Raw genomic sequence first — 27,500 nt, forward strand, 5'->3', positions numbered from 1 at the left:
TCTCATTTATCACATCTTAACTAGTGCTCTCCCTTGCTGGCTGACCCGAGAAACTTAAGTTAATAGTAGGATCATGAATACCCGGAGACTGTCAGTATTCTTAATTTTAATAAAATAAATATTGGAAATGATCAGCGTCTAATATACACCATCGTGGCCACTACTTGAATAATATAATTCACTTGGCTGCTCCTGTTTGGGGACTGGCGCCTCAGTGGATTTTTATTTTAATTTTTTTACATACTTTCTGTTGCTGCCGTAGACCAGAGCACCTATTATATAGAAATACAAGAAAATAAAGCAATGCCCAAAGCACGAGAGAATAAAGTAGAGCTGAGGCTGCAATACTCACTGACAGAAGCAACTGTACTAATTTTTATAGGACTGCTTATATTAGAAAACTCATAGAGAAATAAAAAAGAAACTTTCACCAACCTGAAGGGTCAAGGAAACAGGCGGGGATGAGAAAAGCAGGAGAGTAATTGGTTGGCGTGTCTCAATAATACGTTCAAGGCCAGCGACCTTTATACCTTTGCTGCTTTGTGATGGAATCTGCAGTGTGTGTGTGTGTGTGTGTGGGTAGGGGTTGTGGATGTGTGCGTGTGTGTGTGTGTGTGTGTGTGTGTGTGTGTGTGGGTGTGGGTAGGGGTTGTGGATGTGTGTGTGTGGGTGGAGATGGATGTATGTGTGTGTGTGTGTGTGTGTGTGTGTGTGTGTGTGTGTGTGTGTGTGTGTGTGTGTGTGTGTGCAGGGGAAGGGTATGTATGTCAGAGAGAGAGAGAGAGAGAGAGAGAGAGAGAGAGAGAGAGAGAGAGAGAGAGAGAGAGAGAGAGAGAGAGAGAGAGAACAAATAGATACAAGTTTGCAAAAAGGATCATAAACCATAATAATCGCAAGCTAGACACACACACACACACACACACACACACACACACACACACACACACACACACACACACACACGTGGTGCAGGTGTGTCCTATCAGCAATCAGGTGTTGGTCAATGCACCGGCCGCCGTGTCCGGATTTCCTCAGCAATTCGACTCCGACTTTGGAAAATACTGCTTCGGATTTCTTTCTTTTCTTCCTTCCTTTATTTATTTATTTATTTTTATTTCTTTATTTTTTTTTGCATCCAAGTGTTATTGTTGTTGTTCTTGTTGTTGTTTCTTCTTCTTCTTCTTCTTCTTCTTCTTCTTCTTTTCTGCTCTTTTGACTTGTATTTTCTTCGCGGTGAATATTATTTTTTTTTCTGTTTTCTATTTACTTTCTCATATTGGATTTCATTATTGTCTTTTCTTGGTGTCAGTCTTCTTCTTCTTCTTCTTCTTCTTCTTCTTCTTCTTCTTCTTCTTCTTCTTCTTCTTCTTCTTCCTCTTCTTCTTCTTCTTCTTCTTCTTCTTCCTGCTCCTTTTATAGTTAATCTGCATTTGATAAGATGATATTGACTCCGTATTTTGACTTCACTGCTCTCTCTCTCTCTCTCTCTCTCTCTCTCTCTCTCTCTCTCTCTCTCTCTCTCTCTCTCTCTCTCTCTCTCTCTCTCTCTCTCTCTCTCTCTCGTGTGTGTGTGTGTGTGTGTGTGTGTGTGTGTGTGTGTGTGTGTGTGTGTGTGTGTGTGTGTGTGTGTGTGTGTGTGTGTGTGTGTGTGTGTGTGTGTGTGTGTGTGTGTGTGTGTGTGTGTGTATGTTTAACCTTTATGTATGTTTGCGTGTGTATAAGTGTGGGTGTATACATGCCCTTAAAGAACTTTGTAAATATTTAAATGACAGTGAAGCATGTTAATTCTTTCTCTCTCTCTCTCTCTCTCTCTCTCTCTCTCTCTCTCTCTCTCTCTCTCTCTCTCTCTCTCTCTCTCTCTCTCTCTCTCTCTCTCTCTCTCTCTCTCTCTCTTGTACACTCTACGTTTTGGTTCATGTTGTGTGTGTGTGTGTGTGTGTGTGTGTGTGTGTGTGTGTGTGTGTGTGTGTCTAAGTGCGAGTGTCAATCTCACACACACACACACACACACACACACACACACACACACACACACACACACACACACACACACACACACACACACACACACACACACACACACACACACATGCAATTTCAGTTTTTCTATTTTTATTATACATTATATTATTTTTTATGCACCCTGCCTCCATCTCGACCCAGGAAAGGTGGCAGCCAAGGAAGCGGAAAATAAAGTAAAAAAAAAAAAAATAGAGAAAAGAAATATTGTTCCTGTCTTGTCTTGTACAGTTTGTTGAAAGAAGAGGGTTTCTGCTACTACTACTACTACTACTACTACTACTACTACTACTACTACTACTACTACAAGAACAACAACAACAACAACAACAATAACTACAACAACAACAACAAAAACAAAAACAACAACAACAGCTACAAAAATAACTATTACTACTACTACTACTACTACTACTACCGTCATTATCAGTATTAGCATTATACTCCGTTCTCCTCCTCCTCCTCCTCCTCCTCCTCCTCCTCTGATCACTCCCAAGACTCCCAAATTACATTCCCTTAATTACTCTACTATGAAAGATTGAGTCATTGGCGTAGGTATCTCCCCCTACTCCTACCCCCTACTCCTCTCATCCCCCTTACTCCCCTACTCCTTTCTTTTACTCCTTTAATTTTCCTACTCCTTGTCTTTCTTACGCCCTCTTTCCTCTTCACTCCTATTATTCTACTCCCCTACTTATTCTATTTCCTATTTTTATTAAACTTTTACCCTATTCGCTTCTCTTCTCTTTTCCAAGTGTCACGTGACTAACTTAAATTTCGCTGTAGTAGTGGTAGTAGTAATAGTAGTAGTAGTAGTAGTAGTAGTAGTAGTAGTAGTAGTAGTAGTAGTAGCAGCAGCAGCAGGAGAATAACAAAAAGGTCTCTATATGGTGTCTTTTATGGTTATTACAGTGATACAGTTCACTTGGGTTACAGGGACGGCTTCCAACTGCCCGGCACGTCACGAGGGGGAGAGAGAGAGAGAGAGAGAGAGAGAGAGAGAGAGAGAGAGAGAGAGAGAGAGAGAGAGAGAGAGAGAGAGAGAGAGAGAGAGGTTATATACACGTATTTATATGCATTTGTGATTTGATTGTGATTAAGATAAGCGTGATAGTAAGCCTTGAGAATTAGTGTGATGTCTGTGGCCATTAGATGAGAGACCGTCTTGCTATTGATGATGATGATAGTAATGGTAATGATAGTAATAATAATAATAATAATAATAATAATAATAATAATAATAATAATAATAATAATAATAATAACAGCAACAATAATGATAATGGTAACAAAAATATCCTAACCTTGGCTTACTTTATCTTAATTAACCTAAACTAACCTAATCTAACTTTCCCTCTCCTACCCTACCCTACCCTTCCTTACCCTACCCTCCCCAACCCTTCCTTACCCTACCCTCTACTACTACTACTACTACTACTACTACTACCACTACTACTACTACTACTACTACTACTACTACTATTACTACTACTACTACTACTACTACTACTACTACTACTACTACTACTACTACTACTACTACTACTACTGCAACAATACTATGAGCAATAATGATAAATATATTCTCCCTATTCATGTATTTATTTATTTATCTATTTCCGTCACCGGCACAAAGAGGATACCATTGATAGAAACACGGGTGCGTGGGTGGGTCCCCGCGGCGCAGCGGTGGCGTGGCGGGGAAGGGGAGGCCTAGACAAGTTAGGTTAATGACAGTGACAGCTGCCGACCCTTGAGGCATCGTGTGATAACAGTACCGTACCGCACTTTACCTATCCCTGCTTCACCTTGGCTTATTTCATCTTACTGTACCTTTTATCACCTTTGTTAATCTTGCGTTGCCCTGCCTTACCTATCCCTGCTTCACCTTGGCTTATTTCATCTTACTGTACCTTTTATCACCTTTGTTAATCTTGCGTTGCCCTGCCTTACCTATCCCTGCTTCACCTTGACTTAATTTACCTTGCTGTACCTTTGCTTATCTTTCTTAATCTTGCGTTGCCCTACCTTACCTATCCTTGCTTCACCTTGGCTTAATTTACCTTGCTGTACCTTTGCTTATCATATTTCACATTACGTTGTTCTACCTTATCTTACCTACCATTGTCTTACCTTACCTTATCTAGCCTTGCTTCACCTTGGTTTTTCCTTTACTCGTACTTCACCTTACCTTGTCCTACCTCAGCTTATCATTACCTTTCATTTCCTTTCCTTTCCTTTCCTTACCAAAATAACAACAGCAAACGAGAGAGAGAGAGAGAGAGAGAGAGAGAGAGAGAGAGAGAGAGAGAGAGAGAGAGAGAGAGAGAGAGAGAGAGAGAGAGAGAGAGAGTATTGACAATCTCCACAGGTAAAAAAGAAAAAAAGAGTAAGACCGAATCAATGTTTAGATTAGGCTGAGAGCGAAGGAAGGGCGCAGAGAGAGGCGGTGAAGGGGGAGAGAGGGAGACTGAGAGACGAAAAGAGGAGGAGGAGGAGGAGGAGGAGGAGGAGGGGGAGGGCCACTACCGGATCATGACTCCACAAATTTGGGCGGAGTTACGGCACCTTCTGAGATGTTGGGTGGTGATCAGGGTAGTGGTGGTGGTGGTGGTGGGTGTTGTCTAACTGTCTGCCTGTTTTAACTCTTCCACTGCTTGACAACATTTCCTTTAATGCCTATAACTTTCTGGATATTAATTTTGTACTTGACTCGTAAATATTTCTGTAAGGTAAAAAAAAATAAATAAATTAACCTTCCTAACATAACTTAACATGACCTAATCTAACCTAACTTAACCTAAACTAACCTGACCTAACTTAACTACCTAACCTATCCTAACATAATCCAGCGTATTGTAACCTAACCTAACGTAACCTAATCTAATCTAACTTAAACTAACCCAATCTAACTTAGTCTAACTTAACCAAAACCTAATCTAACGTCCTGCCTTGCAACTTTTTCTCTCGTGTCCATGCAAACTATTATTATTTTTTTTTACGGTGCCAGGAAGGTTAACGAAGGAAGACTAAAGGTGCGGAGGGATTACATTGATATATCAGAGGAGAGGAATTGCTTTGATATAGTGACAAAACAACATGGCCAACTGTGACATCAGAACTGTAACGATGCCTCACTAAAACATAACTCACTTACGTTCTCTCATTGGCAAAAACAACAACAAGAACAACAAGAACAACAACAACAACAACAACAGCAACAACAACAACAACAACAACAACAACAACAACAACAACAATAATAATAATAACTAAATGAATAAATAGACAAGGTATCCTATGATTGTATTTTCAGTTAATCATAATGTGTTTAAAGCATTGTGTATTGTGTGGAAGAGAGAGAGAGAGAGAGAGAGAGAGAGAGAGAGAGAGAGAGAGAGAGAGAGAGAGAGAGAGAGAGAGAGAGAGAGAGAGAGACGTACTACCGGTGTCAAAAAGATAAAAAATTAGGAAAAAAACGAACACAGACACACGCACACACACAAAAATAAAATGATAGGAGGAAGGAAGGTAAGCTAGTAAATAGAGAGAGAGAGAAAGGGAATAAGAGAGAAGGGAATAAAGATTGGATGATAGTAAGGGAGGAGAAAAGGAGAGTGAGAGAAGGGGAGGATAAAGAGAGGAGAGAAAAAGAGGATGAAGAGAGGAGAGAAAAGGAGGATAAAGAGAGGAGGAGAGGAAATATATAGATAGATAGATAGATGGATTAATAAGTAGAGAGAGAGAGAGAGAGAGAGAGAGAGAGAGAGAGAGAGAGAGAGAGAGAGAGAGAGAGAGAGATTCCACAGCTGAACACTGATACTCAATGATAAACAAACTGAAGCAAAGAAAACGAATTCACATCATATTCTCTTTATTTGAGGCTCACGTTTACCCCATCCACCCTCCCCCCTCCCTCTCGTCACGTACACAGGAAGTCACGCACACGGCCACGTACACATGACAAATACTTACATAGCCGATCACGAGTGCGTACACATTTAAGAGACAAAATTTACGTACACACATACATCACATCTCTCTCTCTCTCTCTCTCTCTCTCTCTCTCTCTCTCTCTCTCTCTCTCTTTAAGCGACGCAACCTCGAGGGAAAAGAGAGCGAGTGCTTCGAAATATTAAAGGATTGGCATCTGTTGACACCTCTGAACCACTTATACTTAACTCTCTCTCTCTCTCTCTCTCTCTCTCTCTCTCTCTCTCTGGTTATGTCGTCAGGGACCGAGTTGGCGCCATTAAATATTCTTTCTATTGCTTTTTTTTTTTTTCTTTTAACCAGTGATATTAATAGTGTGTGTGTGTGTGTGTGTGTGTGTGTGTGTGTGTGTGTGTGTGTGTGTGTGTGTGTGTGTGTGTGTGTGCATTAGTGTAATTCATCCCTGTTATTTCTTCATGGGTATTTGACAAGTTACGAATGAATGAATGGGGGAATGAATGAACGAACGAGGAAAGGAAGGAAGGCACGTGCATGAATGAATGAATAAAAAGAAAGACGTTGGTTCTTGATAATTTAGGAATGAATGAATAGGAAGGACAGTCGGTGAATAAATGGACGAAGGAAGGAAGGAAGGAAGGAAGGAAGGAAGGAAGGCAGACAGCTTTTCCTACATGAATACTTGACAAACTAGAAGTGAACGAAGGAAGGAAGGGAAATGGATGAATAATCGAAGAGAGGAAATACTTGACAAACTAATAACGAATGAGTGAAGGAAGAAGAGAAAGAAAATTAATAAACAGAAAAGAAGAAAGGAAGGAATGAAGGAAGGCAACTTTTTCTACACGAGTACAGGACAAGCTAAAAATGAAGGAAGGAAGGAAGGAAGGAAGGAAGAAAAGAACTGATTAAAAAAAGGAAGAAAGACAATTTTTCCAGCACGAGTATTTGAAAGTCTAGGAATGAATGGATGAAGAAAAGAAGGAATGAAGGAAGGAAATTAAGTTGATGGTAGTGAATGGTTGAGTGAGCAAGTGAGCAAGTGAGTGAGTGAGCGAGTGAGTGAGGGAGTGAGTGAAGTGGTTTGGAGTGTGTAAAAATGAATGTGAGAATCGTGTTTTTTTCTTCAATTTCTCCTTTCCTCTTATGTTCACTCTTGATCTTTTTCCTTTACCACTTTTTTTTTCCTTTACCCCTTTTTTTCCCCTGTCATGTTTTGTCTGGTTCTTTATTGGGTTTCCTCTTTTTTCCCTCCATCTAATCTGTTCCGTATCTTCCTTGTTTTATCTCTCTCTCTCTCTCTCTCTCTCTCTCTCTCTCTCTCTCTCTCTCTCTCTCTCTCTCTCTCTCTCTCTCTCTCTCTCTCTCTCTCTCTCTCTCTCTCTCTCTCTCTCTCTCTCTCTCTCTCTCTCTCTCTCTCTCTCTCTCTCTCTCTCTCTCTCTCTCTCAACACCACAACACCATACCTCTATATCAGGACACAACCACCACCACCACCACCACCACCACCATCACCTCACTTTTTTACCTGTTCTTACCTGCCTAAGGGTTTTTAGCGCCTTGCACCACCACCACCACCACCACTACTATAACTACTACTACTACTACTACTACTACTACTACTACTACTACTACTGAAAGGAACGTTAAATACCCAAAGAAAAACTGAATACTTTACTTTGTGTGTGTGTGTGTGTGTGTGTGTGTGTGTGTGTGTGTGTGTGTGTGTGTGTGTGTGTGTGTGTGTGTGTGTGTGTGTGGACAGGCAAACAAACAGACAGACAGGCAGACAGACAGACACATACATACATACAGACAAACAGACAGACAGCTTACGTGAGTGGCTGCAATGTCTCTCTGAACAGGCAAGTTTATGACTGAAAGGAAAGTTAGCAAGGAAGGTGGAGGTGATACCATGTTTTTGTGGCTACGGGCTGTGTGTGTGTGTGTGTGTGTGTGTGTGTGTGTGTGTGTGTGTGTGTGTGTGTGTGTGTGCACCTTTAAGAACACGCACCGTCACTTGCCTTTGCTTGTTCTCCTATTCATTGCCGTGTGTGCGTTTGAGAGAAAGGCTCGTGTGTGTGTGTGTGTGTGTGTGTGTGTGTGTGTGTGTGTGTGTGTGTGTGTGTGTGTGTGTGTGTGTGTGCGCGCAAGTGGGTGTGAAAACTACGTGCGCTGGAAATGCTTTTTATCATTCGTGTTTGCAAGAAGACCACGAAGACTTGTTTGGTATGTAAGAGAGAGAGAGAGAGAGAGAGAGAGAGAGAGAGAGAGAGAGAGAGAGAGAGAGAGAGAGAGAGAGAGAGAGGAAAAAGTATAATTGTTTTGCACTTTATTACTAAGGTTTTTTTATCATATTCATTCCTGTACATCTGCATTCATTTACAAGTCTATGGTGGTCTAAATTCATCAGTGTAATTATCCACCTATCGTATCTTCCTCTGTTTCCACTTTTTTTTTTTTTTTTAAGATTTTTACGTGTTCTATTTTCACCTGTGTAATATATACGACTATGTTATTTCTCGTTATACTTGGTTTCCTCTATCTCATCATTTCCTTTCATTCACTTTTTTTTTCCATGTCTTTTCACCTGTTACTGTGTTCATCTGTTCCTCATTCGTTTTTGTGTGTGAGTTTGTATCTTGCCTATCTACCTGTCCTTGTCTGTGTGTGTGTGTGTGTGTGTGTGTTTTCATTTACTCGTCTCTGTTTATGTACGAGTTTGTTTTCTGTATATCCATGTTTACCTGTTTCAGTTTTTATCTATTTTTTTTTTTTTTTTGGTTCTGTACGGTTTGTTTCCTATCTACCAGCGTTATGGACCCGATTTCGTTTACCTGTTTGTATTTACTTGTGTGCTTATTTCCTGTCTACTTATATCTACCTGTTAATTTGTTTCCATCAGCTGTTCATTCCCTGTCTACCTGTGTCCACCTGGCTGTGTGTACGTGTGCGCGTGTGTGCCCCTATCAGTGACCATCGTGCATGCAAAACACTTCACTGGACAAAACTTAGTAACAGTTTGGAAGAGTTATCCATCCCACCTCCGCCCCTCCCCCTCCACTCCTCCACTCCTCTCCCCACCAGTGCCGGCCACCGTCTGCCCACGCGTCTTCACTCCCCACCTATTTATTAGATCTCCCTCTAACCTGTTGAGTTTCTGGCGCTCTTATTGGCTCCCGTCGCCTAACGTCATCCTGTCCCCTGCTCCTCCCATTGGCGTAGCGCTCGGGAGGTCGCAGCGGATTGGCTGCCGGACCTGTCTGTACGCAGGCGCCCGAAGACTTGTATGCACTCCTTGGACCAAAAGTGTGAGGGAGGCGGGAAGAGGTGCAGACTTTCCCCCGAGTATTGTGGCGGTGGTGTGTTCTCGCTAGCGCTCCGTGTGTGGCCTCCCGTGACGGACTGCACCGCGCCTGTCACTCCCACAGCCGCTCACCTCCCCTGTAAGTAGACCAGCGCACGTCTTACTCCTCCTTCACCGCCTCCTACACGTCTTGGCCGGATTTCAGAAGCAATTCGTTCTGATTCACTCCAAAGTAACATCCGTGGAAAAGTGGATTGCTAGTCGGTTTCAAATCCAGTGAGTGAGTGTGAGTGTGAGCGTTCTGTCCACGCCTTTCACTTCCCGACGGCGCGGCTGGGGCAGGGGAGGGAGGAGGAGAGGGGGTCTGGATTCAGTTGGTTGTAAAAATGTGAGATTGTTTACATCGGCGCGTGTGACAAGATTTTGTGGCCACGACAGTCGCCTCTCCTCGCTGGATTATTGATGGTCCTCAAAATGCCTCCCCAAGGGCCTGTCCTGTCACTCCCGCTCCTCCACTGCACCCTACGAGCCTCCTCCTCCTCCTCAATCCCTCTCTTCGTTCTCTACCGTTCACCGCTTGTCTTCCTCCTCCTTCACCTCCATCCACTGTCTTATCCTCCTTCCGAACTCTTTCCTCCTCCTCCTCCTCCTCTTCCTCCTCCTCCTCCTCCTCCTCCTCCTCCTCCTCCTCCTCCTCCTCCTCTTCCTCCTCCTCCTCCTCCTCCTCCTCCTCCTCCTCCCGTCTTAACTCTTCCGTGTATTTTTTTCTATCTTTTCTCTGTCTGCCTTCTTTTTACTACCCTACTCTCTCTCTCTCTCTCTCTCTCTCTCTCTCTCTCTCTCTCTCTCTCTCTCTCTCTCTCTCTCTCTCTCTCTCTCTCTCTCTCATACACTGACTAGAATCGCGTTTTTTTTTTTTATATAACTCTTTCCACGTAAACTCCCGCGGGGCAAACTGGAAATGAATCAGAATTGTTGTTGTTGTTACTCTTGTTGTTTATCTTGACTTGACCTTGTGCACGTGCTGGGAGGTTAGGAAGAGGTCAGGCAGTAGGGCGAAGGGCGGAAAAGGTCAGTCATTAGCGCGGTAAGTTTGTGGCGGTCCAGGTGCGGTGAGGCGGCGGGGAAAGGTCAACTGGGGACACCTTGATGTGGCTTGCCTAAGAAGGTTGGTTGGACGCTGGCTGGCTGGCTGGTTGGCTGGCTCGCTGGCTCTCGCTGTATGTTATTTAATTTGCTCGGTTTTCCCTGGTGGCTGTGTTACTATTGATGTTGCTGGTGTCATTGTTTCTACTACTGTTATTGTTAATTCTACTGCTGCTACTACTATTACTACTACTACTACTACTACTACTACTACTACTACTACTACTACTACTACTATTACTACTGCATCTACCTGTTTTTAGTGGTTTTCTGACTTCAACAACAACAACAACAACAATAACAACAACAACAACAACAACAACTACTACTACTACTACTACTACTACTACTACTACTACTACTACTACTACTGTGAGATAACTTTTTTACTTTATGATTAAGATAATGACTCTCTCTCTCTCTCTCTCTCTCTCTCTCTCTCTCTCTCTCTCTCTCTCTCTCTCTCTCTCTCTCTCTCTCTCTCTCTCTCTCATTCTTTCTCTGGGATTGCTCAATGAAGGTATAATCTCTGCCTCAAGGTGTGTGATAGAACGAACAGAGAGACAAGAGATAAGATACAAACACCACGAGGGGCGATAACTCTGACAAGAAAGAAAGTGGAGGAGATTAAAACAAAAACAGCGATGAAATGACGCTTTTTAGGTACTTTTTTTTAGATACGAATATTACATACACACACACACACACACACACACACACACACACACACACACACACACACACACACACACACACACACACACACACACACACACACACACAGAGAAGTAGATAAGAAAAGAAGGAACGATGCAAAGTGTAACATAATAATGAAATGCTACAAAATAATGTTGTTTTTTTTTCTTTTGGGATATGAATATTACTTTGGGAAAACACACACACAGAAGCAGAGGACAGGAATAAATTTACGTGAAGGAACGATAGGAAGTGAAACAGAAATACGAATGAAAGATGAGAAGTAGCGAAAAAACAACACACTTTTATTACAGACGCGGAGAAATGTACACTCACTGAAGTAGAAAAGTGAGAAAAACGTTATACATTCACATAAGTAGAAAAGCCAGATTAGCAAGTTACCCGCCTTTAGAAAGCGAAACGTAAAGGAAAAAAAAAGATGAAATGGTACTTTTTTAAGACGCGAGAAGTCCTTGGGCAAAGACATATACCAGAAAAAAAGAGAAAATGGTTAGATTAAAAAAAAAAATTGAAAGCCATATTTCTTTACTCAGATTTGTTGATTTCATTTTTTCTATTTGATTTTTTGCCGTTAAGAAATTTCATGACTGGAACCGAAGAGAGAGAGAGAGAGAGAGAGAGAGAGAGAGAGAGAGAGAGAGAGAGAGAGAGAGAGAGAGAGAGAGAGAGAGCAAAAGAAAACACCACAAAAAAAAAGAAAAGAGAATATAAGAAGAAGGAAAACGAAAGAGAGAAAGAAAAACCAAACATACCCTTTCTCTCTCCCTCTCCTCCCATTAAGAAAAAAAAAGTGAAAACATGAGGAATGAAAGGTGAAGGAAATGAGATTGACAAGAAGCAGAGGAGGATGAATTAACCCTGACCTTTCCCATCCTGCCCCAGTGTTTTCCTTACGGGGCAGAGGCGGGCAGGCATTCCAGGGCCCGCGGTAATCCCACCTCCGGGCCACCATAAGTGTAAATAAGAAGCGAATGAAATATGTATGTAATTAAGAAGAATAATTAAGTAAAGGTAAAGCGTCAGGTAAATTTGAAATCCATAGTAAATGAAGGAGAATAGTAGTAGTAGTAGTAGTAGTAGTAGTAGTAGTAGACAGAATAGAAACGATAGACAGAATGAAGGAAAAACAATGTCTTTTCTCGTTTTCTTTACTTTTTTCCTCTTTTTCCAGGGAAACAAAGTACAGAAAGTTTAATATTGATATTCACGAAAGAAATCTGATGCGGGAACTTTTAAAATTTGACACCGCATTTACTCTCTCTCTCTCTCTCTCTCTCTCTCTCTCTCTCTCTCTCTCTCTCTCTCTCTCTCTCTCTCTCTCTCTCTCTCTCTCTCTGCCCTTTAATACACATCTCAACCCATCCTGTGTATCTATCTCTCAATCTCTCTTATCCATTCTCCTTCCCTGTTTATCTGCCTGTCTCTTCTATCCCTATTCGTTCCTTTACATGCCTGTCACTTGTCTGTCCGTCTGTCCGTTTGTCTATCGATCAGTACGCGGCCCTGTCCCTCTATTCGTCAATCTGCACCACGTGACCCTTTGGTGGTGTCAGTCATTTCAACCAACCGTGCAGTCACTTAGTCAATCATTTAATCTTATTTTCTGTTTTTTTTATTTTTTTATTTTTTTGTAATTTTATCCACCTATCTGTCTGTCTGTCTATCTATCATCTAGTCTCTCTACCTGTCTGTCTGTCTGTTTCTTTGCTTCCTCCCTCCCTTTATTCAGCTGTCTCTATCTTCCTTTATCCATTCAATTTCATATGAGGTTATCGGTGTGCTTCATTCACTACATCCATCTGTTCATCATTCCATCAGTAAGTCCTTTTTTTTTTTTTCTATATATACAAGTCTGTCTATGTGTCTGTCTATCTTCGTGTCTTTCCGTTTTTTTCTTTGTTTTGTTTGTTTTGTTTTGCTTCTCGATTAATTTTTGTTCTTTTTATTTATTTTTAGTTTGTCTCTATTTTACTGTCTGATTTTTTTTTTCCTGCGTTTGTTTAATTTTTTTCAGTCTTTGTTTAGTATTGTTCAACTCATATTTTACTACTACAACTACTACTACTACTACTACTACATCTGCCTGCCAATCCACTCATCCATCCATCATCTATATAAATTTATCTGTTCCTCTGTCAACACCGCCTTCACCCCTCCTTCAGAAGTACCAGCCTTCGTCAGGAGTACTCAGTGTTTACCCAGGCCTCGAGAGCTAATGGGCGTGACACCTTACCGAGCTGGGTGTATAATAGAGGGCGCTGATGGGCGGTCACGAGAGCAAGGGTGCCGTAGAGGAAATTGGGAAGGCGATGGAGGAGGAGGAGGAGGAGGAGGAGGAGGAGGAGGAGGAGGAGGAGGAGGAGGAAGAGGAGGAGGAGGAGGAGAAGAAGAAGGAGGAGTGTGTCATATGTATTACGTTTTTTGTTGATATATAGTAGTAGTAGTAAGAGGAGGAGGAGGAGAAAGAGAAGGAGGAGGAGGAGGAGAAGGAGGAGGAATTGGTAACATTACTGAGCATAAAACGAAGAAAGATACAAAAGGAAATAGAAGAACAAGAAATAAAAACATACCAAAGATAAGGAGGACGACAAGAAGGAGGAAGGGATGAGGAAGAGGAAGAGGAGGAGGAGGAGGAGGAACATGAAACAGATAACAAGAAGGACAAGAGGAAGAATAAAATACCAAGAAAAAGAACAAGAACGAGAAGATAAGCAGGAAATAGCGAAGAGGAGAAAGGAGAAACCGATAACTGAATTACACACACACACACACACACACAGAGAGAGAGAGAGAGAGAGAGAGAGAGAGAGAGAGAGAGAGAGAGAGAGAGAGAGAGAGAGAGAGAGAGAGAAATAGGGGTAAGGTATTAAGAAAATCTTGTAATGAAAGAGTCAACAAGGCGTAAGTAAAGGTGTGGGAGGCAGGTGTGTAGAGGTGTGGAGGGGCAGGTGTGGGTGAGGAGGAGGTGGAAGATAGTGCCTCTAATCACTGCCACTTAATCAAGGTGAAGAGGCGGCCAGGTGAGGGTGAGTGTGGGCGTGGGTAGGTGGAAGGGTGGGGGGTGGAAGGGGTGGAAGGAACAGATATGGAAAGGAGGGAGGGAATGAGGGGGGAGTGGAGAGGAGGAGGAGGAGGAGGAAGAGATAAGGTGCGTGTGTGTAAGAGAGAGAGAGAGAGAGAGAGAGAGAGAGAGAGAGAGAGAGAGAGAGAGAGAGAGAGAGAGAGAGAGAGAGAGAGAGAGAGATGCAATTACAAAAATCACCGATAATTAGAAACACACACACACACACACACACACACACACACACACACACACACACACACACACACAGACAGGTATTCCCGCCTTAATAATCAACCTTGACCTTGCTTGGCCTCACCTTGCCGCCGTGTGTCCCTGCAACGTGTACAGAGTTATGCAGAAACACGTTTGTCTTCTTTTCCGGGGCTGGGCTGGGCGGGGCGGGGCGTGATTGTGTCAAAAATTTTACGCTTATATTTTTTATTTTTTTCATTTTGATATACAACTAAGTAACAGAGAAAAAGAGGAGAACTAAAGAACCAGGAGAAAACGGAATAGGAAGAGGAGGAGGAGGAGGAGGAGGAGAAGTAAGTGTAAATAAAATAGAGGAAGAAGAGAAAGAAGCAAAGGAGTAAGAGTTATAGGAAGAACAGCGAAGGAGATGAATGTTAGGAGGAGGAGGAGGAGGAAGAAGAAGAGGAGGAGGAGGAGGAGGAGGATGATGGAAGTAAGGATGAAAGAACAAGAGAAAGCGAAGGAACAATGAAAAGCAGTATCTTAATAAATGAAGGAGGAACGATAAAGAAGATAAAGACAAGGAGGAGGAGGAGGAGGAGGAGGAGGAGGAGGAGGAAGACTGCGTATTATTTTGGCTGATTTTCAAATATCGATTTATTACTTGAATGAACCTGTTGTGAGAGAGAGAGAGAGAGAGAGAGAGAGAGAGAGAGAGAGAGAGAGAGAGAGAGAGAGAGAGAGAGAGAGAGATATTACACTAAATAAAAGACTGATATGAGGGGATAATCTTTCACACACACACGTACACACATATTCTCTCTCTCTCTCTCTCTCTCTCTCTCTCTCTCTCTCTCTCTCTCTCTCTCTCTCTCTCTCTCTCTCTCACGCCCCTGTCTCCCCACGCCCTGTTAACCCATTAGGAGGGCGCGTTAATCCCACACCCGCGCCTCCTTCGTCAACACATCATCTTCCGTCCTGTTTACTTGTTTGTTGGCTTGTTTCCCCTGGTTTGGTAGTTTGTCCTTGTTTTCCTTGCTTTTTTTTCCTGACTTTTTATTTTTCTTTGTTAGTTCCTTTTTTTTTGGGTTTCCTTTCCTGTTTTCTGGCTTATTTTCTTTGTGTTGATTCCTTTTTTTTTTCCCCTCGTCATGAGGAAAGTACCCGAGGGAAACTTACCAGGGGAAATGTCTGCAAGGGAATAGTGGCATGGGGAAAGTATCTGATGAAAACTTGCGAAGGGGTGGGGAGGAAATGTCTATAAGGGAAAAATAATACCTAGGAAAAAAATGTCATGGGGGGAAATATCTATGGAAATCTTACTACGGGGAAAACTGTTTAGAAAGAGAATCAGTCAAAGGGAAAAAAAAAACAAGAAAATACTTGATTAAAACATACGACCGGAAAAAAAAGAGAAAACGGAAAACATCCAGGATTAAAACTGAAAAGTCCAGGAGGGAATGAGCTGAAGGGGAAACAAGTCACCTGAGGGAATTTGTGAATGTATAAAAAGTCACAGAGGAAGGGAAGCGCATGGAGGGGAGTATGAAGGAAGCCCCCTGGAGACTGACGGGGCGGTGCAAGGTAAACACATGGAAGAACGCGCCACAGGGGACAAGTGATCGATTAGCGTGGAATATTTAGTGTTTACAGCCCCAGGGAGCCACCAGCGTGCCCCCTGTGACACCCCCTGTGATCCCCTGTGATTCCTCAGTACACGCCGCACTCGCACTGTGTTTTATCATTGGGGTATGTTGCTTTTTAAATTTATTTTGTTTTTCGTGTGTGTGTGTGTGTGTGTGTATACGTGTTTAAGTTCACACACACACATACACACACACACACACACGTAAACATCTGTCCTTATCGCTTTTCTTGTTTTGTCAAGTTTAAGATGGGAAGGTATACTGTAGATGCTTGAGATATGGATGAGGTTAAGATCAAATATTTTTCATTCACTTGCTTCTTTTCCTTTGTCACGCGAAGCTGTGGGGGAAGAAACAGTCGAGGAAGGTCAATCAGAATAACACACACACACACACACACACACACACATACACACACACACACACACACACCCTTCCTGCTTCCATATTGATTTGCGGTTATAAAAGTTTAAGGGAGAGAGATCCCCTCCCCTCCACCGTTGATCCACCCCCCATTTTTTGAGCACCCCCTTTTTTTTAGACCCTTCACGGCAAACCAGTGGACTTTTGTGACGTACATGTGTTGCTATCACTGTCACGTCGCGGGGTCCAGGCGAAATAAGCCAGTCGCCGCTAGTCACGCCGTTTATTGAGAGCAAACACCAGAAAGAACATAACACAATAAGGGTTTGTGCAGGAAGCCATCAGGTCTACACGTTGCTGTCCCTGTATGAAAGATGCCTACCTTCGCGTTCCTGTCTGTCATCCTTGCCCATAAATTTGATCTCTTTAACCCTAGTTTGATCTTATCTCTTTAATTTTATCTCTTAATTTGATCTCTTTAGCCTTAGTAACTCCTTGCAAGATACTGAATCATCCCATCACAACTCCAAATTGTACGAAACTAGATATTTTTAGACCTAGAATTTTGCTGGACACTTCACACAGTTCACTGATTTTAAGGCAGCACTTTTGAAGCATCGTAAAATCTTGTAATCTTGGCCTGACATAAGAAAATAAGACAACCACGGAACTCAGAGGGTTAAAAGCTTCATAATGACTCAGCACTAACAGCCCACTCTATTCCATTCATCTACCACTCTATTCGAAAACTGATTTCTTACTATCTTATTGTCTTACGAAGCTTGATCCCGCTATTGCTTGTCCTATCATGATCATAAATCTTACGCTACAACTTTGAATAATGCACTTGTCATTACTTTAACCCCTTCACTGCTGTTTGCCGCGTTTTTCATGAATTACTAACCACACTTGGACATTTTTCATGTTCTACGGCCGCATCCAAACATTGTACTGGCTAGACACTGCAAAATCTACTTCTCAACCCTTGTGTTTCTTGTAGATGCTTATAAAGATTCCATACATTGCTGATAGTGCTGTGAGTCGCTGCATATCGCTGTGAAAGGCTTGAACCGCCTGTCTGTGTCCTGCAGTGCTGTGTAACGCGTACATTACCGCCATTCAGAACTCGGGTAGACACCATTGAAAACGTATATTTGATCGGGCTCCTCTTCGTCTTCCTCGTCAGCTTCATTATCCTGCCTTTATACGTGGTCGCTGTGTATTTGATCGCCATGTACACTCGCAATCCACAGTCCCTAACCCACCCAGGACGAGGCGGGCCTTTCTTGACGGAGGGCCACATGACAATCGCGAGGCAACACACGCATGCTCGAGCACACTCCTGAACCATTCCCCGGTATTGCTGTGAACTGAATCATGTAATACTTTTGAATATAACAAGTATTACGACATGATGCAGTTCACAGCTAGATCGACAGATGGTTCACAAGTGCTGCAGCATGTGTGTGTGTTGCGTGTGATAACCAGCTGGGCCTCCGATTAGAAAGGACGCTTTTCTGAACCTCAACCGGATTACGAAATATGAATTGCGAGAGTACAGTTGCGCTCGTAAGTTGTGTCTGCTTCCATGGTGAATCGTAGCCAGCTCAATTTTGAAGGTTTGAACAGCGGTGCGTCGTGAGGAGAGGAGAGGAGTGCAAGGTGCCGGCGAGGGGGAGGGTAGGAGAGGGATTCATTCATCACGGCGACGAAGCAGGACACAAATTATGACCGCGACTGTACGTGACAAAATGAAGCATCTCGGGTCAACTCAGTCACACAAGACATTCACTGCTGCATTCAAACAAAACTCGCTTGATTTGCGGTCATAATAGTTTGAGGGAGAAAGATTTTCACTCCACCCTTGATCTGCTTCCACTCGACCACCCCCCTTTTGTAATCAACGCTCCCCCTTATTCCAGAATCTTTCCCAGTATGTCTAGATTGCCACGTTTTGTAATGCCCATGCAATACTGATATTCATAGCTAATGTAACGCAGACACACCAGGAAATGATAGATAAATACTGATGTTGGACAGGAAACACGTGTGAGCTTAGTGTACGAGTAACAGTGATCTCGTCTTAAGCTCTCTCTCTCTCTCTCTCTCTCTCTCTCTCTCTCTCTCTCTCTCTCTCTCTCTCTCTCTCTCTCTCTCTCTCTCTGTACAAGGAGTGAAAAGAATAAATAAGATAAAGATGAAATTAAATAGATAAATAGATTAAGGATTCCAACAGTTATATTTTCTTTTATATCATGTACCAGCTGGGATTCAAGATCGTGTGTGTGTGTGTGTGTGTGTGTGTGTGTGTGTGTGTGTGTGTGTGTGTGTGTGTTTGTGTTCCATTAATGGTGATCTGGAGGCTTATTGGAATAATGGAATCTAATGGCCAGCCACTCTCTCTCTCTCTCTCTCTCTCTCTCTCTCTCTCTCTCTCTCTCTCTCTCTCTCTCTCTCTCTCTCTCTCTCTCCCCCCCATGTATTCCTCTTCACCTTATAAATTTATTTCCATAGTCGTCAGAAATTCTCCCTCTCTTTTTTTTATCTCTTTTTTCCACATTAATTCGTTTTCTTGTTCTTCTTGTTCTTGTTCTTCTTTTCTTTTCTTTTCTTTTTTCTTTTTCTTTTTCTTCTTCTTTTTCTTCTTCTTTTTTTTTTCTTCTTCTTCTAACAACAACTTGCGTTTCAAAGGGAAAACGATAAATTAGATAAACTTTCCTTAACCAACACAATGAACACATACTATTTACACTTACACGATCACAATATACAAACTGCCACACTTCTACACATCTTCCCTCCTTCCACTCCCGTCTTACACTCTCTCTTCCTTTCGTATGTCATCAATTCTTGGTGTTTTCTTGGTTACGTTGCACTTGTACATCTATCTATCTACCTGTCTATCTGTTCCCTGTCCAATGTATCCTGTCCCTCTCTACATCTGTCCATCTGCGAGGCTCTATCTTGCCTATAACTAATCTGTTTATCCCTACCATTGCGAGGATAAAGGCGGTGACTTCCTGTTTCTTGCTGCGTCCATTAGAGAAACGGGACAGAGAGGAGAGTATAAGGGAAAAGGTGCTCTCTCTCTCTCTCTCTCTCTCTCTCTCTCTCTCTCTCTCTCTCTCTCTCTCTCTCTCTCTCTCTCTCTCTCTCTCTCTCTCTCCATTAAAGAAATCCCATTACATGCCATTACATCTTGTGCCTACGATCCATTATTGTTAGATCGTGTTGTGCTGGGGTGTTCTCTCTCTCTCTCTCTCTCTCTCTCTCTCTCTCTCTCTCTCTCTCTCTCTCTCTCTCTCTCTCTCTCTCTCTCTCTCTAATGGACTTTTAGTGGTGGCAACATGGAGTAGCACAGTTCTCCTCCTCCTCCTCCTCCTCCTCTTCCTCCTCCTCATCCTCCTCCTCCTCCTCCTCCTCCTCCTCCTCCTCCTCCTCCTCCTCGTTATCCAGCATTTTTAATCCATTGCAAGTTATAACCCTCTCCCTTACTTCCTTTTATTCTCTACTTCCTCACTTCTTTCTCAGTTTATTCAGTTGCCTTTTGGACTTAATCTCTGGTCCTCCCTTCTCTTAGGTCCTCTTTGGCCTCCTGTCCTCCCCCTTTTGTCACTCCTCTGTCCATCTGTCTCTCTGTCTGTCCGTCCTGTCCACCCAATTTCAGCTTTTTGGTGTAAGTCGATCTGTCTTCCTTTTTTTTTTTTTTTTTTTTTTTTTTTCTTCGTCAGTGTTGTGTGGAGATGATGAGAGGGTGCAGGGATGGGGGGGTAGGGGGGATAGGAGTGGGAAGTGGGCTTGTGTTTGGTTTGTTTTTTTGTTTTGTTTTGTTTTGGTTGTTGTTGTTGTTGTTGTTGTTGTTGTTGTTGTTGTTGCTGTTGTTGTTGTTGTTTTGATGTACTTATCCATCTCCTCCTTCATCCCCTCTCTCTCCTTATCATCACCACCATTCCTTAACTCCAGATAACAACATACATCTCACATACACCCTAAAAATCCCTAAATTTACCATCACTCACCCTAAACACCCTTGCCTGTATCACCCTTACCTGTACCACGACCTGTGTCACCGTTACCTGGACCAGTGATACGAGGGAGGTGGACAGGTGTGAATTAATTATAATTATATATAGCATTGTGTATATGTATAGCATTGTGCCCCAGGTGTCAGGTGAGTGAGGGAGCTGATAATGGCCCGGCCCTTTAAAGGTAAACAGAAGGAACACAAAGAAAGAACAAGGTGATATTACGTAAATTGTAAAGGGTTAGATGTTTAAGTGTGGCAATGTAAAGGGAAGAGATGTAGGGAAATGAAGGTATAGGTGATAAAAGGGGAAAATATGTAAACAGAGAGAGAGAGAGAGAGAGAGAGAGAGAGAGAGAGAGAGAGAGAGAGAGTTGTGTTTAAGGTTTTATGGTAAGGGAAATTTCTCTCTCTCTCTCTCTCTCTCTCTCTCTCTCTCTCTCTCTCTCTCTCTCTCTCTCTCTCTCTCTCTCTCTCTCTCTCTCTCTCTCTCTCTCCTCCCAAGTCATGTTTTTCCTCCATCCCTCTTCCTCATATTTTTTCTGCCTCCTTCTCCATTTCTCCTCATCCGTCCATCTTCCCTGTGCCTTCATCCCTTTTTACCTCCCCTGCCTCACCTGTTCCCGTTTTCTTTACACCTGGTGGGCTCAGGGAGGACTAAAACATTCATCTCTTTGGTTTACTTATTCATTTTTTTCATTTGTTCTTTGTTTTTGTATGTTTCTCTGTTTTGTGTGTGTGTGTGTGTGTGTGTGTGTGTTATCTTTTTCTCTCCCTCACTTCAATCTTCCTCACCTATTTTCTCTCTTCACCCATTAATATCCCTCCTTCCTTTCCTCCAATATATCTCTCCTCCTCCTCCTCCTCCTCCTCCTCCTCCTCCTCCTCCTCCTGTTGTAATACACTTAACCTGAGCTCGTAAAGAAAGATGGGTAGACTTTCTTCGATTTTTTTTTTTCATGTGTTGGAAGTTTTCTTAATTCTTTCTTTAGTTAGAGCTATTAGAGTTATCTTTCTTTTGTGTACTGTAGTGGGGTTTTCTTTCTTTTCTCTCTCTCTCTTTCTTCATATTTTGTGTTGATAGGGAAGAAAAGAAAAGGTTAATTGAATGAAGAGTTTGTGTGTGTGTGTGTGAGAGAGAGAGAGAGAGAGAGAGAGAGAGAGAGAGAGAGAGAGAGAGAGAGAGAGAGAGAGAGAGAGAGAGAGAGAGAATCAGGTGTTGTGAGATGGTAGGGAAGTAATATTAAAAGTACTCCTCCTCCTCCTCCTCCTCCTCCTCCTCCTCCTCCTCCTCTTCCTCCTCTTTTTGGTTTTTGTTCTTATTGTTCTTATTTTTCATTTTTGCTCCTTCTCCTTTTGCTACTCCATCATCATCATCATCATCATTATCATCATCATAATTTTTTTTCATTATCATAATTTTTCATCATCATTTTTCATCATCGTCATTATCATCATCATCATCATCATCATCATCATCATCATCATCATCATCATCTTCTTCTTCTTCTTCTTCTTCTTCTTCTTTCTTTTTCTTTTTCTTTTTCTTCTTCTTCTTCTTCTTCTTCTTCTTCTTCTTCTTCTTCTTCTTCTTCTTCTTCTTCTTTCTTTTTCTTTTTCTTTTTCTTTTTCTTCTTTTTCTTCTTCTTCTTCTTCTTCTTCTTCTTCTTCTTCTTCTCCTCAATGTGCTTGTATTGGTAAAAATAACTGATACATTAGTCTTTGTGTGTGTGTGTGTGTGTGTGTGTGTGTGTGTGTGTGTGTGTGTGTGTGTGTGTGTGGGGAGAGAGAGAGAGGGAGTGTGTGGGAGTCTTTGATGATCGATCACATGTTATGTTATACACCAAACAATAGTTACTGAAGTGGAGAGCCCTTAGTCTCCTCCTCCTCCTCCTCCTCCTCCTCCTCCTCCTCCTCCTCCTCCTCCTCTTCTTTCATCTCCATCACCCTCCCTTCATGACTCACTTTATGTTAAGGAGCCAATATAATAAGCATAGCACTCTCTCTCTCTCTCTCTCTCTCTCTCTCTCTCTCTCTCTCTCTCTCTCTCTCTCTCTCTCTCTCTCTCTCTCTCTCTCTCTCTCTCTCTCCCTTCCATTTCCTGTTTCCTCATTTTCTGTCTCTTTGTTTCTCCTCCCTCTTTTTCCTGCCCTTCTTCCTCCTCCTCTTCCTCTTCCTCTTCATCTTCGTTCGTTTCCGAGACATTATTATTTATTTCACAGTCTAGTATTCATCGCATTTTTCTTTTCTCGTGTCTTTCGTTTCTTCTTCTTCTTCTTCTTCTTCTTCTTCTTCTTCTTCTTCTTCTTCTTCTTCTTCTTCTTCTTCTTCTCTCCTCTCCTCTCCTCGTTCCCTCTCCCTTTCTCTCCCTCGCGTCTTTTGTCAATTTTCAGATCTCCTTCTCCTCCTCCTCCTCCTCCTCCTCCTCCTCCAAGTGCAGTGATGATAATATTTGATGTCAACATTTACCGTTTCTAGTGAGGGAGGAGGAAGAGGAGGAGGAAGAGGAGGAGGAGGAGGAGGAGGAGGAGGAGGAGGAGGAGGAGGAGGAGGAGGAAATTGGTGTGAGAACTGAGAAACATTGTGATTTCTCTCTCTCTCTCTCTCTCTCTCTCTCTCTCTCTCTCTCTCTCTCTCTCTCTCTCTCTCTCTCTCTCTCTCTCTCTCTCTCTCCCATCCATGTCTTCCGTTATTTCCTTTTTTCCTTCCTATTACTTTTTTATGTTCTTTCCTCTCTCTTTATTCTATTTTACTTTCTTTTTATTCTTCTTTGGTGTGTCTTTATTATCCTCTGCTTTTTCTCCTCCCCCTTTCGTGAATTGTGACAAGATATTGATAAGGAAGTGATTGAAGGATTCCAGAGAGAGAGAGAGAGAGAGAGAGAGAGAGAGAGAGAGAGAGAGAGAGAGAGAGAGAGAGAGAGAGAGAGAGAACAGCAGGGAATAAAAGAAACTATTTATAATTTTTAAAAAGAGATGAAGAATTAGAAGGAAATATCGATGCATTTCTTACATACTGAATGAATGGTGTACGCTCTCTCTCTCTCTCTCTCTCTCTCTCTCTCTCTCTCTCTCTCTCTCTCTCTCTCTCTCTCTCTCTCTCTCTCTCTCGTGATGATTGCTCCAGGCAGTGTTGATCTTTTCCAGTTTTCCAGTTTTCCAGTGTCTTTACTTCCTTTCCAGGTGTTGGTCCGGGTGGAGGGAAACACACACACACACACACACACACACACACACACACACACACACACACACACACACACACACACACACACACACACACACACACACACTAATCTACTCACTCATTTCGTTTGCTGACAGACTCACACATTCTCTCTCTCTCTCTCTCTCTCTCTCTCTCTCTCTCTCTCTCTCTCTCTCTCTCTCTCTCTCTCTCTCTCTCTCTCTCTCTCTCTCTCTGTCCTGAAGGAAGAGAGGGAATAAAGAAAGAATAAGAAGTAGGGAGGAAGGAAGAGAGGAGGATGAATGTACGAAGAGAGAGAAAGAGAAGATAAGAAAGGCAAATGGGAAGAAGAGAGGAAATGATAAGAAAAGGGAATGGTGAAAAAGGAGGGATAAAGATTGTCTTGGTAAATGAGAGAGAGAGAGAGAGAGAGAGAGAGAGAGAGAGAGAGAGAGAGAGAGAGAGAGAGAGAGAGAGAGAGACTTATTACGAAGGCAGGAGGGATTGAGGGAGAGCAGAGGGCAATATAAGAGTTTCCTCGTTCTTTTCTCTCCCTCTCTCTCTCCCTCTCCCTCTCCCTCTCCCCCTCTTCCGCCTACTGTAAGGATTGATGATGCTTTCAGTTTTCTTTGGTTGGTGTTTGGAAGAAAACGGAAGGTTAGTTTACTGTTTTCGCCCTCCCCCAACCACCTCAAAAAAAAAAGGCTGGTTTAACTCTCCCTGATTTACTGACTGGCTCACTGAATTGCTGCCTCTCTTGAATGTACTTTGTCTCGAGAGGTGAGAAGATCTGTACTTTCAATATCCAATACCCTTTCCTCTAAAAAGTAAGGAAATTTGTTTACTGTTACTATTTCCTTCCTTGTTTACTGTTTTGTTTACTGTTTCCTCTAAAAAGTAAGGAGATTTGTTTACTGTTACTGCTTCCTCTATTTCCTCTGTTTACTATTTCCCCTAAAAAAAAAAAAGGAAAGAAAAAAGTATCCGATTTGTTCTTTGTTTGCTGATTGGCTGACTGGACTACTGCTTTTGTTTACTGATTGGCTGACTGGACTACTGCTTTTGTTCAGTGTCCTTCATTTTGTCTAGAATTCAGAAAAAAGGTCTTACTAATTCCTCTGAAACAAGAAAAGGAGAAAAAAATGGGATAAGTTTTCCTGATATTGATTGACTTGACTTACTGTTTTTTAATGTACTTTCTACGCCTTGAATTGAAAAAAATCAGTTTACTTCACTAATTCCCCTTAAAAGAAAAAAAAATGGTTTACTTCATTCCATAAACAAAAGGAAAAGAAGATTATCAAATTTTCCTGAGTTACTGATTGGCTTAACTGGCTGAATTCCTGCATCTCGTTTTTTCTTGATTTTTTTTTGTGCACTGAGACAAAATCAGTTTACTAGCCAGAATTAAACCAGTACCTGATTTTTTTCTTCTCCGCGGCTAGTCATTTATTTTTTTAACTGACGTGAATTCTTTTTTGTCTCGTTTATTTGTTAATTGTTGGGATGGAGAGGAAACGTCAAGAATTTCAGAATCAAATCAAAGTTTTTTCCTTGTACTATTTTTTTTCATTGTTTGGTTTTTGGTGCGTGTTTTGAAGTCGAAAGGCAATCTCTTCATGTAACAACACAATAAAAACTGACTAGCCAGCTGACTGACTGACTGTGTGACTTCTTGACTGGCTGACTGAGAGAGAGAGAGAGTGAGTGGGTGAGTGAGTGAGTGACCAGCCAACTGAATTAATGAATAACTGACAGACTGACTGATTAACTAGCAAAATGAATGACTTAGTAACTTATAAATTAAGTGACTAACTTGCTGACTGAGTGACGAGATGAATGATAAACTAACTAACTAATTAACTAACTAACTAACTTTATAGCTAAGTACCTGACTGGCTAACTACTTGACTGGACGGTGGGGAGGCTGACTACCACCACCACTTCATGCGTCTAAGTTTTCACAGGGCTTCAGTCACGTCACTTGTGCTGTTGATGCCAAGTAGGGAAGGAGAGGGGAAGGAGGGGGAGAGGGAGGGAAAGGAGGAGAAGTAAGGGGGGAGGGAGGGAAGAAAGGAAGGAGTGAAGATGTGGGAGAAGGTCAGGTGAGGAAGCTGGAGGAGGAGGAGGAGGAGGAGGAGATGGAGAAGTGCGTTGATGAGAGAGAGAGAGAGAGAGAGAGAGAGAGAGAGAGAGAGAGAGAGAGAGAGAGAGAGAGAGAGAGAGAGAGAGAGAGAGAGAGAGAGAGCTATGTAGACAAGAGGAGGTAGGGTACACACTCCTCCGACCGCTATGTTTATTGAGGAGGAGGAAGAAGAAGAGGAGGAGGAGGAGGGGGAGGAGGAGGAGGAGGAGGAGGAGGAGGAGGAGGAGGATTGAACCACTGGTAAACTAATCTAACCTCGTTCTAAAGTGTGTGTGTGTGTGTGTGTGTGTGTGTGTGTGTGTGTGTGTGTGTGTGTGTGTGTGTGTGTCCCAATTATTTGATACACTTTATTCCCAATCTCCCGCTTCAGTGCATCTGGATTCTCTCTCTCTCTCTCTCTCTCTCTCTCTCTCTCTCTCTCTCTCTCTCTCTCTCTCTCTCTCTCATATATCGCGGTGCAGCACCAAATCCGCGGAAACTGACTAAAAATAACAAAACGCTCGTGATATTTCAGACGTTTCAGAATATTTGTTGTATTTTGGTGTTAGTTTGTTTTACCTGACGTCTGCATCCTGAGAGAGAGAGAGAGAGAGAGAGAGAGAGAGAGAGAGAGAGAGAGAGAGAGAGAGAGAGAGAGTCATGCAGGTGTTCATTCGCATCCTGGCTTTGGGGAGCTTATGGGAGTCTTTGCCGGAGTCTTTGCATGTGTCTGTCTGGCTAATGGCGAGGTGTAAGTCCGTCTGTGAGTTTACTTGTGTGAGTTTACATACGCGAGTTTACCTGCGTTAGTTTATTTCTATTAGTTTACCTGTGTGAGTTTACCTGGGTGGGTCTACCTGTGTGAGTTTACTTGGTTGAGTCTGCCTTTGTGTTTACCTGCCTGAGTTTACCTGTGTGTGTCTACCTGAGTGTGTTTGTTAGTTTACCTGTGTGAGCTTACCTACATAAATTCATCTGTTTGAGTTTATTTTTTGTGAGTTTACCTGTGTGAGTCAAGAAGTGCCCCCCTCCCTCTCTCTCTCTCTCTCTCTCTCTCTCTCTCTCTCTCTCTCTCTCTCTCTCTCTCTCTCTCTCTCTCTCTCTCTCTCTCGTTCGTTACTCTTGTTTCTCTTGTATTTCCTATTCCTTTCCTTCCATTTATTTTTTTTATTGCCTTCATTCTCTTTTTTATCTCTAATTTCATTCATATTTTCCTTCCTTTATTTTTCTTATTTTCCTTTTTTTTCTGTATTCATTAATGTTTTTCTCTTCTCTTTTTTTTTTTTTTTTTTTTTGTTTGTGTGTGTGTGTCCTTTCGTCAATTAATTAGTCTCAAAATATTCCATGGTTTTTATTGGTGGAGTTTGAAAGGGTAATCTATGATAGTTCTTTTGCTGACGTGGCAAGACTGATGACGATAGTGATGATAAAGGAGGAGGAGGAGGAGGAGGAGGAGGAGGAGGAGAAGAAGAAGAAAAAAAGCAGGAGAAAAGGACACTGAAAAGGGGAAGGAAGAAGAATAATAAGAAAAAGGAGAAGGTGGTGGATAAAAGTGGAAGAATGATAACAACAACAACAATAACTAACAACAACAACAACAACAACAACAACAATGAGAAAGATGGAAAGGTCATTGAAGGAATTGCAAACACTCTCTCTCTCTCTCTCTCTCTCTCTCTCTCTCTCTCTCTCTCTCTCTCTCTCTCTCTCTCTCTCTCTCTCTCTCTCTCTCTCTCTCTCTCTCTCGGACGTGGCTGGAA

At 42.3% G+C, this 27,500-nt stretch overlaps 1 protein-coding gene across 13 annotated transcripts in view; it reads left to right on the forward strand.

Moving 5' to 3' along the window:
• The window catches only part of LOC135090744 (nitric oxide synthase-like protein), a 158,033-nt gene that overhangs the window by 23,185 nt on the left and 107,348 nt on the right, over positions 1-27,500 (forward strand). Inside the window, exon 1 of one of the 13 annotated variants that reach the window (XM_063987766.1) lies at positions 9,279-9,416. The exons of 11 other annotated variants lie outside the window; for them this stretch is intronic. The gene's annotated coding sequence lies outside the window, so the exon portion shown is untranslated. Of the gene's footprint in view, positions 1-9,278; positions 9,417-27,500 lie in introns of those variants that run through there. One more of the 13 variants, XM_063987769.1, reaches the window with a different exon arrangement.

Source organism: Scylla paramamosain, chromosome 36, assembly GCF_035594125.1.
Source record: "Scylla paramamosain isolate STU-SP2022 chromosome 36, ASM3559412v1, whole genome shotgun sequence".
In the NCBI taxonomy this organism is placed as follows: Eukaryota; Metazoa; Arthropoda; class Malacostraca; order Decapoda; family Portunidae; genus Scylla; species Scylla paramamosain.